Source organism: Lactuca virosa, chromosome 9 (assembly GCF_052849685.1).
Source record: "Lactuca virosa cultivar CGN04683 chromosome 9, Lactuca_virosa_CGN04683_v6, whole genome shotgun sequence".
Classification (NCBI taxonomy): domain Eukaryota; kingdom Viridiplantae; phylum Streptophyta; class Magnoliopsida; order Asterales; family Asteraceae; genus Lactuca; species Lactuca virosa.
The window spans coordinates 38537336-38558313 of record NC_136434.1 but is presented as its reverse complement, the minus strand read 5'-3'; positions in this window follow the sequence as shown (position 1 = coordinate 38558313).

The following is a 20978-nucleotide window of genomic DNA, read 5'->3' as shown; positions in this document are numbered from 1 at the left end:
AATTATTTACATTTATTTTCTTAAAATAATTTAATCAATCTAACTCCACCTTACCTTCATGAACAACACTCTCACCCTCGTACTATCCTCTATCCAAGTGAAAAAAAATATAAGAACATTTTTTGAAATTATTTATGCAACCTTCCCCATCTCAAATTATTAGTGCACCCTCTGATTATTTTGTTCATTCAGGACTACCCGTGTATTATTATTTTGTAACAATTTTTGTATCTTTACTTCAGCATCATTCTCACCCTTACAGTTAGGAAAGTCAAAAAGTCTCGTAAGACCATGATCTCTATAGAGGGTATTTGTTTAAAAAAATTATGGGCAGAAGAGAAGGAAGGTTTAACCCCCGCTTTTGTTTGGGGTGCGCAATCTCGTCCCAAAACTCCAACGAGGGCCCCGTTAATATTATATATATATATATATATATATATATATATATATATATATATATATATATATATATATATATATATATATATATATATATATATATATATATATATATATATATATATATATATATATATATATATAATAAATAATAAATGATTTTGAGTTGTCATAATTCAGCAATAAATCATATTTTTAAGTTGTTAGTATAATGTTTTTGAGATGTCATAACATTTTGTTTTTAACATGTAAAATTTTGCTATAAATAAAAAATAGTTTGTTTTAGCCTAAAAAATTGTCTTTTAGCCCCAAAAAAATCAAACCAAAATCAAGTGGGATGAGGGAACGGGGGAACTGTGGGGGTGGGGGTCGGGATGCAACCACAATCCCGTTTGGCCCATTGACATCCCTACTTAAAGTGACAATCCAAGTGAAAAAAGATGAGAACATTTCTTAAAATTATTTATGCACCCCCTGTAACATCCCGAAATCAAGAGTAAAAATTTCATTTTTATTATAATCAAAACATTAATGTAACTTTATCCAAACATTTAAAGGCATTTCAAAATATAACAATTATCAGAGTTTAATCCCAAAATCACGTATTGCGGAAAACACGGGTGTATGCGCTCCGATCAAGCCGAGTCTTTCCTTTCGAACCGGAAGTACCTGAAACCATAAACCACAAATTGTAAGCACAAAGCTTAGTGAGTTCCCCAAATATTACATACTAAACATATCAAACGATCCATATATATCATACATAAATAGTCAATTAATAAAAGTGTTATGTGTCATTCATAGTCTTGCCATTATGCCACGAGCCGCCTCGTGGTCTTCCTTGCCAGGCCGGGGGCCAAAACCCTGGGTCTTACAGACAAGTGTCAAGAGCCACCTCTGGGTCTTCCATGCAAACTGCCAAGGGTTATCCCCGGGTCTTCCAACAATACATAAACTAAATGGGCCGCAGTGGTTCCTTTGACCCTTAGAACAGTGAAGAGACTCACCTCGAATGCAGAGGTTCACTGAAAGAAATCCCTATTTGATGCCCTAACGACTTCCCAAGCTAACAATACAAAATAAACCCAATTAGCAATTGGGCTCCAAACTATGATCCAAAATCCATACTTGGGGTAAAATGACCATTTTACCCTTGGCCCAACTTGAACCAAAACTGAGGCCCAAAACCAAAAGATCCACAAAGGCCCGCTAATGGCTCAATTTTCCAAATTGGGCCCAACCCCTATATGGGCCTTATCCTAAGCCCATTAATTTCCTTAGTCCAATAATTATCTCAAATGGCCCAAAAGGCCCGAGGCAACAAGCTCCAAAAGACATCACGAGGCTTAAGCCCATTGGGCCCACAAGGCCCAACAAAGAAAGCCCAAAACCTAGTCCAAGGAGGAGTCTAATTCCAAAAACAAATCCTCAGTCCAAGAAGTCCAACTCTCAAAGCTCAAGATCCAAATCCAAGGCCCAAAGTCCAAAGATGCCAAACGAGCCCAAAATGACACTGGGCTATTTACATTCTTTACAAATAATAAAAGCACCACACCAAGTGCATGTCGATCTAACAACTCCCAATCCTCCTATTTCATAAGGAATGGCTTATCTTGTGACAAAGGTTCATGTAAATTCTTTGGTAGAGGTAGTCTTCATGTAACGACGTATAAAGCCACCATAGCTCATCACCATGGTTTGGCATAACGATTCACCATCGGCTCAGTGCCATGGTTCGACATAATAAGCCACCATAGTTCATCACCATGGTCCGACATCAATAAGTGTCACCATCGGCCGAAGCCATGGTTCGACCTATAAAGCCACCATGGATTATCACTATTGTTTGGCATAATGAGTCACCATCGGCTCAGTGCCATGGTTTGACATAATAAAGCCACCATGATTCATCACCATGGTCCGACATCAATAAGTGTCACAATTAACAGAAGCCATGGTTCGACCTACAAAGCCACCATGGCTCATCACCATGGTTTGGCATAACAAGTCACCATCGGCTCGGTGTCATGGCTCGACATATAATAAAGCCATCATGGTTCAACATCAATAAGTGTCACCATCGACCGAAACCATGGTTCAACCTATAAAGCCACCATGGGTCATCACCATGGTTTGGCATAACGACTCACCATCGGCCCAATACCATGGTTTGACATAATAAAACCATGGTTCATCACCATGGTCCTACATTATTAAGTGTCACCATCGGCCGATGTCGTGGTTTGCCCTATAAAACCACCACGGGTCTCACTGTAACACCCAAAATTTTCAAATAATTTTTCACAATTTAAAATCACACTTTCATTCATAATTGTCATAAAAATATCATTGTTTCACAACAATCCATAACATCACATCCCAAGATCATAGTATGTAAAAACTCCTCGTGTGTGTACTGATCAAGCCGGCGCCTTCCCGCGATCCTCACTGGTACCTGAAACACATAACACAACACTGTAAGCATAAATGCTTAGTGAGTTCCCCAAAATACCACACACAACACATATTAGCCACTCGAGGCTATAACTCTGTTTGACCCTCTGGTCAATGTGTCTCAGTGGGACCCTCCAGTCCCATAACTCTGTGGGCCCTCTGGCCCTAACTCTATGGACCTTCCGGTCCTAACTCTGTAAACTCTATAACATACATAGCATAAATCACATAGAAATCACATCATGCAAAAGCATACAAAATACTCTGTCACATAACTCTAATTACCACTCTAGGTAAGGTATAGTGAGAAGACTCACCTCGGGTAACTCGGTAATCTCGAACTCTGTAAAATCTGGACTAGCCTCCGCCTAATCATATGAAATAAACACTCTAAATCAATACATCTCTCAAGGCTAGTCTATTCCCTCTCTTAGTACTCTCAGAAGGGTAAAAGACCATTTTACCCCTCTCATGGCTCAAAGACCCTAAAGTTGACTAAACCCTAAAAGTCAACAAAAGTCAACTCTCCGGATTACGCTGCGCGTACCAAACATGTACGCTGGGCGTACCCGGCGTCCTCACAGAAACGGGGTGCGCGACCCCTTACGTCGCGCGTACTAGGATTACGCCCCGCGTAACCCCCAATTTCAGACTCCAAGCTCTTGAGGTCTTAAACAGTTAAGACCCACGTCCAACTTCTAGATCTGACCATTTCTAAGCCTCTTAATCCATAAAGTTGGTGACTTTAAGCCTTTGCATGGCTGGACAAGTCACTAACACCCATAACATTCCATTTCCCAACTCTAGAAAGCTCATAACTCAAGCATGACCTCATAACAACGACCAAGATGGAATTTTTATGGATCTATAACACAAATATCACTGAAATGGGACAGATCTAGGTCCATGGAGTACATTACACTCATAAAGTCTCTACCTTTGGGACTTTTAACCCTAGAAATGGTCCATGCAACATCAAACCAAATAAAGAGGAAAGTTTTGAACTTTATACCTCTAGATGAAGCTCTTTTCTCTGAAGATCTCAGATCCAAACTTGCACTTCAAGCCCTAGCCTCCACAAGCTCTTCTCCTTCTTCTTCACTAACACACCAAGACACTTTTAGCTCCAAAACACACACACTCAAGCTAAGGACGATGGAAGGCTCTCTCTTAGGGTTTCACTCTCTGATATCGAGGCTGAGAAATGAGCCTTAGCATCCTTTAAATAATGCACAAGCCAAACATTTAGGGTTTGCATTTGGACCTGTTACGCCCAGCGTAACCCTGGGTACGGCCAACGTACCCAGGCGAGTCCGCGTCCAAATTAAGCGCATGAGTACACGCAGCGTACTCCCCAGTACGCCCAGCGTACTCATTTGCTACAAGAACTCTCCCAAGGGACCAATCTTGACAACTTGACAAAATGTAAGGGTTAAATAGCTTACCTGAATTTCGGGATGTTACAACTCTCCCCCACTAGAACCAGAATTCGCCCTCGAAGTCTCATGCCGAAAACAACTCCGGATGCTGCTCCCGCATCTCTGACTCCGTCTCCCAAGTCAGCTCGGACCCCTTCCGGTGCTGCCACTGGACCTGAACCAGAGGCACCTCCCTGTTCCTCAGAACCTTGACCTTCCGGCCCAAGATCGCGACCGGTCTCTCAACATAATTCGGCCCTGCATCCACCTTGATATCCTCCAACGGCACTATCGCCGACTCGTCGGCTATACACTTCCTCAGCTGAGACACGTGGAAGGTATCATGAATCTGGCTCAACTCCGCAGGTAGCTCTAATCGATAAGCTACCCTGCCCACCCTCGCGATCACCCTAAACGGTCCAATGTACCAGGGCCCCAACTTGCCCCTTTTCCTGAATCGGATCACTCCTTTCCAAGGAGACACTTTCAGGAGTACAAAATCTCCAACCTGAAACTCGAGCTCGGACCGACGTCTATCCGCGTAGCTCTTCTGGCGACTCTGGGCCGTCAGCAACCTCTGTCTAACTTGCTGTATCTGCTCTGTCGTCTGAAGCACTATCTCAATGTTGTCCATCACTCGCTGCCCTACCTCTCCCCAACAGATGGGATTCCGACACCTCCTCCCATACAACAACTCAAAGGGAGGCATACCAATGCTCGAATGGTGGCTGTTGTTATAGGAAAACTCAGCCAAAGGCAGATATGTGTCCCAACTCCCTCCGAAATCCAACACACATGCCCGAAGCATCTCCTCGAGCGTCTGAATCGTCTGCTCACTCTGTCCGTCCGTCTGTGGGTGGTAAGCGGTACTGAAATGCAGCCTAGTACCCAACTCCTCATGAAACTTCTTCCAGAACTTGGAAGTGAAACGCACATCTCGATCTGACACAATCGAGATCGGTACACCATGCCGCGATACCACCTCCCTCACATACACCTCTGCCAGCCTCTCTGCGGAAGAGCTCTCACTGATAGCAAGGAAATGAGCGCTCTTTGTCAGCCGGTCAACGATCACCCAAATTGCATCGACACCTCTCGCAGTCCTCGGCAATTTGGTGATAAAATCCATGGAAATCTGTTCCCACTTCCACTGGGGAACCTCAAGTGGCTGCAACTTGCCATGTGGACACTGGTGCTCAGCCTTAACCCTGCGACAGGTCAAGCACCTCTCTACAAACCACGCCACATCCCTCTTCATACAGGGCCACCAGTAGTCTCTCTTCAGGTCTAAATACATCTTAGTGGCCCCAGGATGGATTGAAAACCTCGACCTGTGCACCTCCTCCATCAAAATGGTACGTGCCCCGCCCTCAAATGGCACCCAAATCCGGCCCTGGAAGGTCATAAGCCCTCGGCTATCGGCAATGAACTCAGATATCTGCCCGATCACCCGCTCTCTCTTGCGGTTCTCCGGTCTCATGGCCTCAACGTGGGCCTCCCGAATGATGTCCAACACCAGAGTCATCACTGTCATCCTCATACAAACATCCCGAATCGGGGCACTCTCTGCCCTACGACTCAAGGCATCGGCTACCACATTAGCCTTGCCCGGGTGGTACAGGATCTCACACTCATAATCCTTTACCACGTCCAACCATCTCCTCTGGCGCATGTTCAGGGTAGGCTGATCCATCAGATACTTCAAGCTCTTGTGGTCCGCGTATATGGTACACCGAACCCCATACAAATAGTGACGCCAAATCTTGAGGGCGAACACCACAGCCCCCAACTCCAGATCGTGGGTAGGATACCTCGTCTCATGAGGCTTCAGCTGCCTCGATGCGTATGCTATCACATGCCCTCTCTGTATAAGTAGCACACCCAGTCCCGATATCGACGCGTCATAATATACCACAAAGTCCTCCATTCCCTCCGGAAGAGCCAACACTGGGGCTTCGCACAATCTCTGGCGAAGTGTCTCGAATGAGGCCTGCTGCTCCGGGCCCCAAATAAAAGTCACGCCCTTCCGGGTTAGTCTGGTGAGAGGAACAGCAATCCTGGAGAAATCCTGGATGAATCTCCGATAATAACCAGCCAACCCCAGGAAACTCCTGATCTCCAAAGGGGATCTCGGCACCTCCCAACTCATCACCGCCTTAATCTTGGCCGGATCGACCAATATCCCATTCTGGTTGACGAGGTGTCCTAGAAACTGGACCTCTCGTAACCAGAAATCGCACTTGGAGAATTTGGTGTAAAGCCTCTCCGATCTTAGAACTCCGAGGATCTCCCTCAAATGCTCCTCATGCTGCTCTCTGGATCTCGAATATACCAATATATCATCATTGAACACGATCACCGAACGATCCAACATCGGCTTGCACACCCTGTTCATGAGATCCATGAACGCCGCCGGTGCATTGGTGAGCCCGAAAGGCATCACCACGAACTCGTAATGCCCGTAACGAGTCCTGAATGCTGTCTTCTGGATATCCTCATCACGCACCCTCATCTGATGATATCCAGACCTCAAATCAATCTTGGAGAACCAAGACGCTCCCTACAACTGATCGAACAAGTCGTCGATCCTCGGTAAGGGGTAACGGTTCTTGACCGTCAGCTTGTTCAACTCCCGGTAATCAATGCACATCCGGTGTGAACCATCCTTTTTCTTGACAAAAAGGATCGGCGCTCCCCACGGCGAGCTACTTGGCCGTATAAACCCCTTTCCCAGCAGCTCCTGAAGCTGCGAGGATAACTCCTGCATCTCTGGAGGTGCAAGGCGATAGGGCGCCTTGGCGATAGGCGCTGCCCCCGGAACCAAATCGATACGGAACTCCACCTGCCTCTCGGGAGGCACACCCGGCAACTCCTCGGGGAAAACATCCGGGAACTCATGCACTATCGGAACCTCATCGACCGACCTCGGTCTCTCTGCACCTACCCTCGTATCCACCACATAAGCCACAAACCCACTACAACCCTGCTGTAGACTTTGCCTTGCTCTCGCGGCTGAACAAAAAGATGACCCAGAACGGGTACCCTCGCCATAAACCGTAAGAACTCCCCTACTAGGGTCTCGTATGGTCACCAGCTGTCGCTCGCAGTAGATAACCGCTCCAAATCTGCTCAACCAGTCCATGCCCACGATGACACAGACATCTCCCATAGCAATCGGGACCAAATCAATCGGAAACTCAACGCTGAAGATCTCGAGTACACATCCTTGAATCACGTCAGTGGCATACACTGCTCTCTCGTCAGCTATGGAAACTTGCAAAGGTCGACTCAACGCCTCCCGACGAATACTGATGTGCTGACTAAAGGCTAATGACACAAAAGACCGACTCGCACCCGAGTCAAATAACACCAAAGCAGGTACAAAACACACAAGAAATGTACCTACGCATATCACAATATAAGCATAACACCACAAACTCAAAATAAACAGATGAAAGAATACATACCAGCCACAACATCAGGTGCTGCGCGGACCTCCTCCGCTGTCAACTGGAAGGCTCTCCCGCGAGCCTTCGGTGCCTCGGCCTTCACCGGCCGACTCTCCGTAGCTCGAACAGCAGCAGGGACAGATCCCTGAGAAGCTCCCTGAGCTGACCCTCGTAACTGCGGACACTCGGCCTTCCGGTGTCCGGTCTGGTTGCAGTGAAAACAAACTGCAAACCCCTTGGGGCAATCCTTGGCCATGTGCCCCTCCTTGCCACACTTGTAGCAAGACCCTGATCTGCACACCCCCTCATGACTCTTGACGCACTTGCCACAAGTGCGGCCCTTCTGGTTCCCTGATCTTGAATCGGTGGGCTTAGCCCGCTTGGCAGCCGGCTGGGACTGTGCCGGTCGCCGATCCCTCCCCTAAGATTTCGCCTCCTCCCTGGCCTGAGTCTCTAGCTCAATCTCCCTCTTCCGGGCATTTGCCTGAAGCTCGGCAAATGTCCGGTATGTCGAGTTCGCCACGAACTCGCGGATGTCTTTCCTCAAAATACTCAAATATCTGCTCATGCGTGCCTGCTCGGAAGACACGTGCTCAGGGCAGAACATCGCCCTCTCATGAAACATCATGGTGATCACTGTAACAGACTCGGTACCCTGCTTGAGGGTCAGAAACTCCTGGGCCAAACGTTCCCTTTCCACCGGGGGAACGTACTCATCACGAAACATAGCGGTGAACCTCTCACAGGTCACCGCGGCAAGCTCTGCAGAAGAATAGTGCCCTATCACAAACTTCCACCAGTCCTTCGCCCCCAAGCGAAGCTGGTTCAGCGCGAACCGAACTCTCAGATGCTCCGGACAAGAACACGTATAGAAGCATCCCTCAATATCAGAAATCCATCTCATCGCAGCGATCGGATCCTGTGCCCCATCAAACTCTGGTGGCTTTGTGTTGCTGAACTCCCGGTACAGCAACGAGTCACCCCCCTGTGACCTCGCAGCAGCGACGGCTGCGGTGGCCGCAGCAACATCAGCATCAGTAAGAGCAGCATAGCGCTCGTCAAAAGTCTCAATCAAGGTGGTCTTGATAGACCCAAACGTCTCTGGTATCTCGTATCGGATGGCAGCAGCCACCTCCTCGTGAATCAACCTGCGAATCTCCTCATCGCTAACACCACTGCTCTCAGGTGTGTGACGTATCCTAACCATGATGTCTCTCTGAAATACAACACAAAAAATATCAGAGACTCGCTCGAGTGTACACACACTCGATATCCCATTCCTACTCGCTCCTTGGTACCCTAAGGATTCTTACTTGGGTTGCGCACTAATCCGGTGCCTTCGGTAGTACGGGCCCAATACTACCGTCCACCCCGCATCAGTATTCACCCCAAGTCCTCCTCCTAGGATCCCAAGTCCCAAGTACTCTACTCTCTCTAGGCATAGTCTACTCTCTAGCAGATCTCTCATAAGCGCCTCGCTGCTATCTATTCACTCTCATGCATCTCCTAGCAGCAAAATCCCTAGGCTAAGGCATCACAAATCAGGCAACTCTAGTCCTAATAAGAATACCTAGCCTACTCTAGCATGCATATCATATCATAACATAACATATCTCATAACTCATAATGTAAGGGTATTTTGGGAAATCACCGTTCGGGCGCTGGCTGATCGTACACACTGCTCTGCTCTGCTCTTTCAAAACCTTTACTCTTTGAGAAAAAATTTGTGAATTAAATTTTGAAAATCTCTCAAATCCTCAGTTTGAGTTCAGATACGCCCGAAGGTGCACCCGAATCCCTCAAACCAAGGCTCTGATACCAACTTGTAACACCCAAAATTTTCAAATAATTTTTCACAATTTAAAATCACACTTTCATTCATAATTGTTATAAAAATATCATTGTTTCACAACAATCCATAACATCACATCCCAAGATCATAGTATGTAAAAACTCCTCGTGTGTGTACTGATCAAGCCGGCGCCTTCCCGCGATCCTCACTGGTACCTGAAACACATAACACAACACTGTAAGCATAAATGCTTAGTGAGTTCCCCAAAATACCACACACAACACATATTAGCCACTCGAGGCTATAACTCTGTTTGACCCTCTGGTCAATGTGTCTCAGTGGGACCCTCCAGTCCCATAACTCTGTGGGCCCTCTGGCCCTAACTCTGTGGACCTTCCGGTCCTAACTCTGTAAACTCTGTAACATACATAGCATAAATCACATAGAAATCACATCATGCAAAAGCATACAAAATACTCTGTCACATAACTCTAATTACAACTCTAGGTAAGGTATAGTGAGAAGACTCACCTCGCGTAACTAAGTAATCTCGAACTCTGTAAAATCTGGACTAGCCTCCGCCTAATCATATGAAATAAATGTAACATCCTGATTCGGTTGGTCCATGATTAGGGTTCGTGGGCCACGAGCCGGGCATGAGGAAGTCTCGGGTTGTGGCGAGTTTCTGGAATCGTAAAGCATCTCATCACCTTTCCGTAGATATGAGGATCTTTGGAATCGGAGTTATATCAAAGAAGCTATGGAAGTTTGAAGATTTGGCAAGATGAGCCCCTAAAATGGATAAGTGTGGCAGCGAAGTACGCTGGGCGTACGTATGCGTACGCTTAGCGTACAGATGCGCGTGTTTCTTAAGCAAGAGCCACCTAGTACGCTGGGCGTACCGGGGGTACGCTGGGCGTACTAGGCACAGAAGGAAACCCTAATTAAGTGATGTGTCCCTATAAAAAGAAAGAGATGGTCTCATTTCTGGCCACCTTCCCCAGTTAGTAAACCCTCTCAAACCCTAATATCCGTTCTTGAAGCTTGTGGTGACCATGATGAGCTTGTTTGTGTTCTTGTGGACTTTTAAGAGTTAAGAAGGAGCATGGAAGGGAGTGAAGTTGAAGAGCAGGCTGTGGATCTGAGCTTTCTTGGGGCTAGAGCACCATTTGAAGGTATAAAGCTCCAAGCTTTCCCTCTCTATTTGTTTTGTGCATATTAGGGTCCATTTTAGGGTTTTTGGTCCCAAGCTTGAGGCTTTATGAGTTGATGCACTCCAGATCTTAATAACCTGTCCTTCTAAGTGTTTCTTGTGGTGAGGAACCATAAAAATAAGGTCTTGATCGTGTGAATCTACCCATGCATGAGTTATGAGCATTTTGGGTTAAGAAAGTAAGAGTTTTTATGTATTGTGACCTTATCAACCATGCAAAGGCTTAAAGTCTAAAACTTTATGGAGTAGGAGATGTTAGGAAGTCCAGATCCAAGAGATGAGTTAAGGTCTTAACGGGTTAAGACCCAGAAATTGATTTAAGCAAAACTGAGAGTACGCCCAGCGTAATCCTAGTACGCCCCGCGTACTGGGCTGAGGTCCCCGATCAGAATTGTGCATGTTTGGGTACGCTGAGCGTACCAAAGGAGGTACGCCCCGCGTAACCCCTCTGTGGGCTTTTGGGCTAAGTGATGTTTTGGGCCTTGAGTGTTGGGCCTGGATTTTGGGCTTCATGCATAGAGTCTTAGGCCAGGGGAGTGTATATATGTGCTTTGGGGCCCTTGGTTTGGGCTTGCCTTTTTGGTTGGGAATTGGGCCGTGTGAGGACCCATTTATTATTGGGCTTTGGTGGGCCCAAAGGGGCTTAGGGTATTAATGGGCTGTTAGGTGGTCTATCTTTAGACCCAAAGAGTGAGAGGTTGGACTTAGCTCCTAATTGAGATTTATTGTGGGTTTGGCACAGAGTTAGAGTCCGGTACGTAGCAGCAGTGATTATAGGAGCTGTTCTTCATCCGAGGTGAGTCTTCTCACTATACTTTACCTAGAGTGGTAATTAGAGTTATGTGACAGAGCATTTTGTATGTTATTTATATGATGTGATACACTGCATTATTTCTATGTGATTTATGTTGTGTATGTTCCAGAGTTTACAGAGTTAGAACCGGAAGGTTCACAGAGTTAGGACCAGAGGGTCCACAGAGTTATAGCCTCGAGTGGCTAATATGTGTTATATGTGGTATTTTGGGGAACTCATTAAGCTTCGTGCTTACCGTGTTATGTGTTATGTGTTTCAGGTTTTCTTAATTGGATCGCGGGACGGCACCGGCTTGATTGTACACACCAAAGAAAGAGTTAAGAGGATTGTAACGACCCAAAAATCAAGGGTAAAAATTTCATTTTTAATATAACCCCAAAATAGATATCATTTATTCCAAACATTTTAAATCATCCTTAAGTAAAACATTTATCAGAGTTCATCCCAAAATCATTCATTGCGGAAATCATAGGTGTGTGCACTGCGATCAATCTGAGCCCTTCCTTTCCAAAACGATAATACCTGAAACAATAAACAAAACCTGTAAGCACGAAGCTTAGTGAGTTTCCCAGAGCATACCATACACACAATCCACATAACACATATCTTGTTAGCTATAAAAGCTACCTGCATCACATAAGCCATGCATACATAGAACCAGCAAGAATGCCATGGGCTACCCCACATGGACTTTACCTAGGACTGCCATGGGCTACCCCACATGGTCTTACATCCAATGTCATGGGCTACCCCACATGGTCTTTACATAGGACTGTCATGGGCTACCCCACATGGTCTTACATCCAATGCCACGGGCTCCCCCCGGGGTCTTTCATGCAAAACATACGATCACATTACATATCAAACACAAAGCGATTGCACATATACAAACACATAATGGTCCGGCCTTGGTGCCGTAGACCCATGGGTATGGTGAGAAGACTCACCTCGAATGCAGAAGCTTCCTGAACAAATCCCTAGCTGCTGCCCTGCCAGCTTCCCGAGCTGCCACTACCAATCAATATTCCCAAGTTAGCAATTGGGCCCCATACCATAATCCTTAATCCAAGCATGGGGTAAAATGACCTTTTTACCCCTGGCCCAATATGATCCACAACTAAGGGTCCAAACCCAAAGCAAAGGCCCAACATTATAATGCCCATAAAATCATCAATGGCCCAATTTTCCAAATTGGGCCCAGACCTTTCCAATGGACCTTATACTAAAGACCAATACTTACCTTAGTCAATAATCCTGACCCAAATGGCCCACGAAGGCCCACAGCAACCTAGTCCAAGAATTGGCCCAAACCGGGGCCCACAAATGTGAAGTCCATTTCTATATTGGGCCACAAGGCCCAATAGGCCCAACTATTCCATTATTGGCCCAAAGATGCATTCAGGCCTAACTATCAACAATTCCAGGCCCAAAACCATTTGGGCCCAAAGGTCCGAAGTCCACAAAGGCCCAATTCCTCTTGAGAGCGTACGCCCAGCGTACCTCTTCTGTACGCTTAGCGTACAGAGCAAATGAACTGTACGCGCAGCGTACTACATAGTACGCCCAGTGTACAAGCAGCTCATGCATAACATCCATTAAGTGCTTAATACTTGATCCAATAAGTCCAAATCACAGATCTGAGCTATACTTAACATCTAAATCCATAAAGTCGCTGACTTGTTGACTTTGCATGCCCCAAACAAACCCAAACTCCAAAAATGGCATTCTACTTCCATAAAAGTGACCCCAACTCAAGCATGAATCCATTAAGACCATCAAGATGGCAACTTTCTGCCTTAGGGACTCAAATAGCATCAAGGGTGGCAACCCCAAGCCTAAAAAACAGATTTGGAACCATAAAGCTCCATTCTTGGGACCAAAAGATCCAAAAACCCAAGATAGTAGATCTAAGCATTCAATGGTCAAGTTCAGAGCTTTATACCTTCATTAAGCTGAGAATGAGTCCTAAAAGCCAGATCCATAAGCTCCTCCTTGATTCTCATCCTTGCATCAAACTCCAACTTCTTGAAAATGGGTTAAACACCCCAAAAATGGACTCCTTAAGCTCAAAATGCCACCATGGATGCTATATGACGATTTCTAATGTTTAGAGGGGTGGAGGCTGAAGATGTTAGGGTTTGGTTATGAAATAAGGGGTTTAAATAGGGTCCAAGACCCTAAAATAGGGTTCTGATCTGACGGAATTACGCCCAGCGTAATTCTGGTACGCCCAGCGTACTCCAGAGAACCTTCGCGACCACTCCTGGTCATTACGCCCAGCGTAACTCAAAGTACGCCCAACGTACTCCCTTTTCCCCAGTACGCCCAGCGTACTCCTTGTGTACGCCCAGCGTACTCGGCTAAGCCTGAAACTACCAAACTTCCGAAAGCCATAACTTCTTCGTTATAAATCCGTTTTCAACGATCCTTATATCCACGGAAAGGTGACGAGAAGCTCTACACTTCTAACAACTCAAACTTTCCTTAAGACCTTCCGAACAAAAACCCATTATCCATAAAAGCCCGAACTGACACTTTACCAAATTACCCTTAGGCTCCAAAACACGACCCGAACACCCGAAACACTTCTAATACATCACCCACACCCAAATGGGACTAGATCTTACCTTATCTAGAGCCATACTCCTTATGAAGTCCAACCTTTGGCCCACAGCCTTAGACTAGAAATCATCCCGGAATAGAGCGTTACAACTCTCCCCCACTTAAATTAGATTTCGTCCTCGAAATCATGCATCACCTTCCCCGACACACCAGACAACCAGAACAGCACCGCCACAAACCCGTTAATACCACACCCTTACTCAAGGCAATTGAAACCAATCCTCATAAGGTTCTAGAACAAGGAGATGAACAAATTCCTTGCAACCCGATCACACCTGCCCCACCTGAAGTTTGAAGTCTCGAGATGGTATGTCTCCCTGACAGACTGCCCACAATGAATCATTATCGAACTGATTTCCCAAGATACCGGTCAAGATAGAATACTTCCCACTCGCAATACCTTGATGCTTCCTAAAGAACAATATCACTGACCAACCGCGACTACCGAATAACAAGCAATTCCACATACAGACCCCAAATCACTGAAGTCGCTCCTCCTCCCCTTGCTGCCACATGGCTGCTTTCCTGGAGAACACTCGGGGACCTCCTTGGTCTCAACCTATCAGCCAACCGAGCCCAACACAAAAGGTGAATACCACTAGAATAGTTGCAGACTTACATCACACTCGACCTCCGTCGACCCATCGCTTCCTGATTCCGACCTGTCGTGGCTCTATTACAAATAGGGCCACTCGAGACACATCACAATGGCTTAAACTATCATCAAGCCAATCCGATCACCACCCTAGAATTCTGCCCTCGATGCCCTTGGCATATAGATTCCCCACATCCACACTCACTGAAACAAAATCCCGCACGAATTCCGATTCGGGTTCCTATCCAAATCCAAATTGTTACTATGGTCCCATCCCAAGATTCTCGAATCGGCATTTGCATATTGTACCATGACTTCCTGTCATCCTTTACTCGACCGATTAATAAATACCCTTAGCTGATTCCCTGAGACTTCCAGTCTCGCACCTGGTCCAACCACCAGGTTCTTATGATATCCAATAGTAGGGCTACCCATCTGTAGCCCTACAGAAACATGCACTGTTCGACCACAAGACCCTATATCACAAGGTACAACCCTTAGCCCATCAGTCTCTACCGGTTCCATCCTAAATTCCCATAACCACCGAGCTCGCCCCCGGATATCTGATCGGTCAATCACCTATGGTCCTGATCCTCACCACAACCCAGCGAACTAGCCTGCCCTAGTCCAAATCACTCGAGAGAACCCGAGAATGCTACGGTTACCATGTAATCTTACAACACTTCCCACACCATCCGCTCATTAGTGAATTTTACAGCTCCCCCGTAGTCTTACAACACTTTCACCCTGACTGTCCATACACATCTCAATGTTGAGCACCCACGCAGTTTATCCTCCTAAACTGGACTATAAAACTGGCTGGGACAAAACCTGGTTCCCTCCCCCGAAGTCTGCAATATGACGTCAGAAAGACGTGTTCCAAGTGCTGGGGAGTTTCCCGAACTCCCATCCCATGATATCCGATACTCAGTCGGCCCCTAAGGCCGCCTTTCCATCCAAAAGGGGAATGCGAGACACATCCTCATTTCACACTCGCTTTTATCCTAGATATTTGAATGATTCTGCCCCACTTAGATTCGACTAAATCCGTTTGGCACCTGAAAATTGAAGAATTCCTAATCCTCATTACGTTCCAATGTTCACCTTGCTGACAACCGGTGCTTGCCAAAGCTAGAACACCAAGAATAACCTTGCATAAACAGTACACTACCTGAAATCCAGCTAACACTTCTTGTATCAATGACTTCAAACGCTTAAAAGAGACAACACGTCCAGATCTCGGAGTCCAACGAACGGATAGTCTAACCAAAACCTCAACGACAACTCTCGCTTCCCCCGGCAATCCCGATGGCTCTTCCAAACATAAATACCAAGGCTACTGAAAACTAGACATAACTCTCTCGCTCAAGCGCTTGGACCAACCCCGAAAATGACTGGAGCAGGTGTACTCACTGCTCCTCCCTGACCGTCAGACAGTCAACCTCCTTGTCGTCCACCTGAACACAATGAAAATATAATGGGCTTACTCCCTATGGGCAATCCCTGAAGTCGTGGCCAAACTTGCTACACCTGTGGCAACCCATATCACTGAACAGATTCTAACAACGACTTGAAGCAATCACGGTACATGCGGAATCCACTCCGCGAGATACATCCGTCAGAAGATCTCTCAAAGATTCCTCGACATGCTAAATGGCATCTGACAACCCTTTTTAACCCAGACAATAGTAGGAAGCCAACCCGAGATCCAACTTATCATAATTCCCAAGCGATACAATTACCCAATATCCACCGGAAATGGCCGAAGATAGCATATACGCCAACATATGAAGGAATCATGACCACCTCCTCCTATGATACCTCGACTACCCTGAGAACATGAGGTAACACCTCATTTCGATCCCAATAACAATCCAAACCCTTGGAACAAAACTTCGTCGCGCAGTTCTGCAAGTGTTGCATTGGATCCGACCCTGGTGGCCTCTCAAAAGCTGATCCAGACTCTTGGGTCTCTGCCCGAGACCCTCCAATAAATTCACCTGACCTGAACCTCTCTCATTGAGGTACCCTAATCAATCTTCCGCCCTCGGTTCTGAAATCCATATCATTCAGGGTATCGCACCCTGACACTCTCACCAGCTCAATTTATAGTAGTTGGGGCAACTGCTGCTCTAAACCGACTATAAACTATTCTCAAGACATAGTTTCAAATCCCAAAGCGCAATAAGTCGCACAATCAACCCTTGTCGTCGGATACAAGAGATCCAAGGCGAACTCGACATCTTGGCAGTCCTTCCACCAACTGGCTCACCATCGGGGCTGGGACCAAATCCTGATCCCAGTCACGCATGCTCATCCTCATTCTGCAAAGCAATTATTCCCACGATCAAGGCATAACCAAGAATTCTCCTTCCCATAAGCTTCTTAGATTCTCCAAGACTCTCACCGATTCGAGTATGGATCCTGTGCTTTCAGTAGTACGGGCCCAATACTACCTTCCACACCTATCCATACTTTCCTCAGCAATCCTCCTGAATCCTCTAAGTCGCTTACTTCACCAATACACTAACTTTCTGCTAAACAGCAAGACAATCTCTACCGTAGCACCTCCTAGGCTCCCCCTAGGTTCCCAACTTCACCGAACTGCCCCACTAAGCTCACTAGAGCATATCCTACGCATTCCTAGGTTCCCAACCTCGCCCGGCCCTCAGCTGCTGAAAGATTCCCATTATTGTCAACTAGCTGCCTCATGAATATAGCCACATGTAGCAGAGATCAGATAATCCTTCAAGTAAAAGACCCGTCCCTAGAACAGTTGGACTCAGACAAGAGCTGCGCAATATGGTCAAGTCCATCACTCTGAGATTATCCATTCTGTGCTACATGTGACTTGGCATATTCACCTGATAGCTAACTCACATTAATAAGAGTCCTACAAAGCACAAAGCAAGCAGCATTCAGGTAATCGGTAAATCTAACCAGCATACACTAGACAAGTCAGTCTATCCTCACATCCAATCTGCAAGTAGGTAACACCCATCACTAATCTCATCCTAGGCTCTCCCTAGGGTAGTCTCCAACGTGCAAAGCTATCATCAGACATTCAGTCCACGTACCACAACCCATGCTGTCAACATCCATCCATCCTCGCTGTCGGCTGCCATTGTGCATGCAAATTGTACACAGAACAGGAACGAGTCCTAACCGTATACAATTTTTAAAACATACACTTAACAGTTACAAATACCAATTATCATTCTAATTCCAACATGACATCCAATATCCTCATGGCTACAAGCACCACATATCAGGCCAACTTGTTGCTGACTACTCAGCACTAGCATGCAAGTCTACCAACTCATAAAACATATACATGCATCTCCCCTAGCCCTAACTAGCATGCGATTCACAGAGTCATAATCAAATCATAACAGATAACAATTGTGGGTATTCTGGGGAAACTTACTCGAGCTCGGCTGATTGCATGCACCACACCCTTTCTTGTCTTGGAAGTTCTTCACTTAAAACATTTTTCTTTTGAAAGCTTTACAGATCCTCAGTCTGAGTTCAGAAACACCCGAAAGTGTGTCTGAATCCCTCAAACCAAGGCTCTGATACCAACTTGTAACGACCCAAAAATCAAGGGTAAAAATTTCATTTTTAATATAACCCCAAAATAGATATCATTTATTCCAAACATTTTAAATCATCCTTAAGTAAAACATTTATCAGAGTTCATCCCAAAATCATTCATTGCGGAAATCATAGGTGTGTGCACTGCGATCAATCCGAGCCCTTCCTTTCCAAAACGATAATACCTGAAACAATAAACAAAACCTGTAAGCATGAAGCTTAGTGAGTTTCCCAGAGCATACCATACACACAATCCACATAACACATATCCTGTTAGCTATAAAAGCTACCTGCATCACATAAGCCATGCATACATAGAACCAGCAAGAATGCCATGGGCTACCCCACATGGACTTTACCTAGGACTGCCATGGGCTACCCCACATGGTCTTACATCCAATGCCATGGGCTACCCCACATGGTCTTTACCTAGGACTGCCATGGGCTACCCCACATGGTCTTACATCCAATGCCACGGGCTCCCCCCGGGGTCTTTCATGCAAAACATACGATCACATTACATATCAAACACAAAGCAATTGCACATATATAAACACATAATGGGCCGGCCTTGGTGCCATAGACCAATGGGTATGGTGAGAAGACTCACCTCGAATGCAGAAGCTTCCTGAACAAATCCCTAGCTGCTGCCCTGCCAGCTTCCCGAGCTGCCACTACCAATCAATATTCCCAAGTTAGCAATTGGGCCCCATACCATAATCCTTAATCCAAGCATGGGGTAAAATGACCTTTTTACCCCTAGCCCAATATGATCCACAACTAAGGGTCCAAACCCAAAACAAAGGCCCAACATTATAATGCCCATAACAAACCCAAACTCCAAAAATGGCATTCTACTTCCATAAAAGTGACCCTAACTCAAGCATGAATCCATTAAGACCATCAAGATGGCAACTTTCTGCCTTAGGGACTCAAATAGCATCAAGGGTGGCAACCCCAAGCCTAAAAAACAGATTTGGAACCATAAAGCTCCATTCTTGGGACCAAAAGATCCAAAAACCCAAGATAGTAGATCTAAGCATTCAATGGTCAAGTTCAGAGCTTTATACCTTCATTAAGCTGAGAATGAGTCCTAAAAGCCAGATCCATAAGCTCCTCCTTGATTCCCATCCTTGCATCAAACTCCAACTTCTTGAAAATGGGTTAAACACCCCAAAAATGGACTCCTTAAGCTCAAAATGCCACCATGGATGCTATATGACGATTTCTAATGTTTAGAGGGGTGGAGGCTGAAGATGTTAGGGTTTGGTTATGAAATAAGGGGTTTAAACAGGGTCCAAGACCCTAAAATAGGGTTCTGATCTGACGGAATTACGCCCAGCGTAATTCTGGTACGCCCAGCGTACTCCAGAGAACCTTCGCGACCACTCCTGGTCATTACGCCCAGCGTAACTCAAAGTACGCCCAACGTACTCCCTTTTTCCCCAGTACGCCCAGCGTACTCCTTGTGTACGCCCAGCGTACTCAGCTAAGCCTGAAACTACCAAACTTTTGAAAGCCATAACTTCTTCGTTATATATCCGTTTTCAACGATCCTTATATCCATGGAAAGGTGACGAGAAGCTCTACACTTCTAACAACTCAAACTTTCCTTAAGACCTTCCGAACAAAAATCCATTATCCATAAAAGCCCGAACTGACACTTTACCAAATTACCCCTAGGCTCCAAAACACAACCCGAACACCCGAAACACTTCTAATACATCACCCGCACCCAAATAGGACTAGATCTTACCTTCTCTAGAGCCATACTCCTTATGAAGACCAACCTTCGGCCCACAGCCTTAGACTAGAAATCATCCCGGAACAGCGCGTTACAAGGATCCTGGATTGTCATTTTATTAAACATAGAGCTATGTTTTTGTGATTTAATAATGATGTTTCGTGAAATATTGTAACGACGTAAATTTCCAAAACAATTTTTCCTTTTAAAATAATACTTTCAATCACACATTAATCATAAAAACATAATGTATTCGCTGTCATAACAAAACATGTCCCAAGATCTCATATACATAAATCTCCTCAATGTGTACGGATCATGCCAGCGCCTTCCCGCGATCCTCGCTAGCACCTGAAATACATAACACAACAACCGTAAGCAATAATGCTTAGTGAGTTCCCCAAAATACCACATACCCCACATACGCCTTTCCAGGCCATAACTCTATGGGATCTTCCGATCCATGCGTCTTAGGGGACTTCCGTCCCAAATCCCGGTAGACCTTACGGTCCTACCCGTATCGACCTTCCGGTCCGTACCTTCTTGACCTTCCGGTCCATAGCATACATAACATACATAGCACATACATATCACATAATCGCATATACCACATATATCTCATAGCGTACAAGACCTTCCGGTCACACATAGGTACCCTTCCAGGTACAGTATAGTGAGAAGACTCACCTCGTATGATGTCTAGTAACTCACGTGCTCGATATCTCTGAATCTCGAAACAACGACCTAGCCCCGCCTAATCACAACAAGTAATTATTTCAAATCATTAACGGCTCTCAAGGCTATACTACATCCCTTTCTACAATCCTACAGAAGGGTAAAAGACCATTTTACCCCTCCCTGACTCAAAAGTCCACATGTTGACC